Source organism: Otolemur garnettii, unplaced genomic scaffold, assembly GCF_000181295.1.
Source record: "Otolemur garnettii isolate 467f Iridium unplaced genomic scaffold, OtoGar3 scaffold00085, whole genome shotgun sequence".
In the NCBI taxonomy this organism is placed as follows: Eukaryota; Metazoa; Chordata; class Mammalia; order Primates; family Galagidae; genus Otolemur; species Otolemur garnettii.
In genome coordinates this window covers 2942865-2946227 of record NW_003852480.1, presented here as the reverse complement: position 1 = coordinate 2946227, position 3363 = coordinate 2942865, and positions in this window count along the sequence as shown.

The window sequence follows — 3363 nt, the reverse complement described above, 5'->3', positions numbered from 1 at the left end:
ATCGGCGCGCCCGGAGCGGAGCTGCCCCGGCGCCCGCGCCGCCGCGGCCAGAGCACCCGACCCGGGCTGCAGCCCTCCGGCCCAGTCGCGCTCCGCAACTTTGTTTCTCGTCTGCGCGGGCAGGGGGAGGGGTCAGGAGGGGCCGCGGGCAGCCCAGGTCCGGACTCCCGGCGGCGGGCGTCCGAGGGCCGAGAGCCGAGCGCCGCGCGCAGCCCCCTAGGAGAGAGTGTTTGGGAAGCGGCGATTCCCCTCCTCTTCCTCCGCCTCTTCCTCCGCCTGCGCCTTCTCCGGCCGCCGGAGCCGCTCCTCAGGGAGGAAGCGGCCTCCGGGGCTTGTTGCTTTGTGCTGCAACCATGGTGAGCAGTGAGTGACAGGCCGGAGGCCAGTCGGCGGCCGCCGCATCACCGGGGGCGGGGCGGCCCCGTCGCGCCGGTCCCGCCTCCTCACACTCCCCGCGCCCGCCCGCCGGCCGCGCCCTCGCTTCGGAGCTGCACCTTCGCAGGCCACCAGGTGAGCTGGCGCTGCGGCCGCAGGGAGTCGCACGGCCCACGGCCGAGCTGGTCTGGCCCCGAGGAGGGGGCCCGAGTCTTGGCGCCCAGGAGAGAAACCCAGGGCTCCCCTGTCCCGGTCCCCTCCCCGTGTCTGGCGCCGCGCTCCCTACCCGCGCCCCACGCGGGTCCAGGCAGACCCAGCAACGTGGAGTCGCCTCCAGCCGACTGCCCTGCGCCACGCAGCCGCCGGGGGACTGAGCCTTAACGCCGGGGCAGAAGTCCGCCCCGAAAGCCTGGGCCAAGCCTGGGCCGTACTGGGCATTCTTTTTGAACCCAGAGTTGGCCCCGAGTTGCTTCCGTGGCCATAAATCCTCTTAGGGTTTATTTTGCTTATTTGTAATTGACTGCACCCTCTGCTGCCTTGTGTCCAGTCTGGTACCTTCAGACACTAAAATGACCACGAAATTAAGGAGATAGATTTCAGCACCAAAGCCAATACCAATACCACCCCCCGCCGGGCACATAAACAGGCCAGATTTAAAGGTGATCGGTCTTTAGCGACAGACCAAAGTGGCAAGTTCTGTGACATAATCAGAAACATTTATTGCTAGATCGGGCTTTGCCTTGGGCTGAACACACCTTCTCCAGATTACAGATTTCCAAGCCAGACTTTTTTGGAGCCGAGACCATAACATAAGATATTATCACTCCCTCCTTGAGCCAGGTCTGGGTGTGTAAAGTCAGTCCCAAAACAGAAAGGTCACTAGCCAAGCATCGGGGACCACACTGCTGTTCTGTTCTGGTCCAGAGTTTTACGTTTGTTTTGTTGTGTATATGGCGTCTAAGAGGTAGATTGCTACTTTTATTTATGAACTACTGCATTGAACTTTTTTCAGATTTTCAAACATCCTTTTTCAACGTCTAATATATTTTAAACTCTTGGTATAGGTTTTCAGCTCCATTTTGAGGTCTTGAGTCACTGGTGTGGCACTAAACAGCTTGTGTGGCTTCCTGGAGAAGGGACTGTCCCTGCTCAACCTTGTGAAACAGTAATTGAGTTACAAATTGTTATCTAGAGACCCGTTTATATAACTCTTGCTGAAACGACTTTCCTGTAATTCTCTTTCCCATCTTAGTTAAGCCCCAACATCAAATTTTGTATGACACAGACCACCACCTTGAAAACAAAGGAACATGAATAAATGCCAACATAGCTCTGTAAAAAGAAGAAAAGGGGATAAAAGAATTCAAACCCAATGAAGTGAAAAAATGTACCTGACATCTCCACCTGGTGTCTAATAGACATCTCAGGATCAACATGTGCAAACCAGGCCACAGATCTCCTGCCTCAAACCTGCTCCACCCACAGCCTTCCCCATCTGTTAATGACATGGACACCATTCTCATCGCCCAGGTGAGGAAACTTAGAATCTTCCTTGACTCCTTTCATTCTGTTATACCCCACAAAACTTGTCATCTCAACCTTCAAAATGCCATACCTGTACTCTAACCCCTACATTCTGCTGCCATGTCCCTGGTCCAATGCAGCATCATATTTTACCAGCCCATTGCAGTAACTACCAACCTGGTCTCGCCCTTTCTGCCCTTGCCTCCTGTATGTGTCCCTCCAACACAGCAGCCAGAATGGCTCCTTTCACTCCTGTCCTCCTTCAGTCGTCTCCTCAGCTCCCCATGTCACTCAAGAGAAAAGCCAGAGTCCCTCCCATGGTCTGAACAACCTGGTTTTCCCCCACCCCTTCTCTCTCTGACCTCACCTCCCACTACTCTATTCCCTACTCACTTTCACAGACACATTAACCTCCGTAATGTTTCCAAAGCAGTAAGCAAATGCTAGGCTCGTGGCCTTTCCATCTACTATTTCCTGGAATGCCTGGATTATCTCTTTACTTCTCCACACCCCACCTGCACCCATCGCAATGATAATAAACACAAAAAATTACCCCTCCCCAAAATAGAATGCAGCCCCCCACCATCATATCTTTATTCAAATGTCACCTTCCCTATAACCCCACCTACCCTAGTTCTCTTTCTTGCTTTATTTACCACCATCTAAAATGCTATATATTATACAGATGCTCCCCAACGTACATGGGGGTTATATCTCAATCAACTCATTATAAAGTTTAAAAAAATTGAAAATCAAACCATAAATGGGAGACTCTACTTATTTATTTATTGTTTTTCTCGCTCTGCTGTTAATGTAAGTTTCTGAAGTCAGTGATATTTGTTCCTTTTGTTCACTGCTATATCCTCAACACATGATAGGCAGTCAACAGATATGTATTAGATGCATAAATGGATTAGTAACTATCGTGTTACCTTGTGTTTGTACGAGATTGTTATATACATTATCTCACTTATGTCCCTAGTGGGGGAAAGGAGGTAGGGAGAGGAAACTTAACCTCTTCAGAGAAGTTTTGTCATCTATAAAAGGGGGGGGGATACATGCCCTGAAGATTTGTGAATACCCATTATAGCGTGTGCAAAGTGCCTTGTGTCATGCTGAAACCATCGTATATATTCAACAAAGGGTGGTTATTTTAAGATCATTGTTATCATCCCAGTTATTTGAGGTTACTGGGACAGTTATTATCTTATTTACAGATGAGGAAACTGACACCAAAATAGGCTATGTGACTTGCCCTAGTTCCAAGGCTGCCTTTAACATAAGAATGGTCTGGAATAATCTAACAAAGGGAGAACCACGTACACTATTATAATAAATACTGCAAGATTAACCAGGGGGCATGCTACTGCAGGGAGGACTTGGCTTTACTGGCTGCAAGTCCAGCTCCCTTTTATTTCCATCTCAGCTCCAACCAATCCCACAGAAAAGCTCACACACCTACAC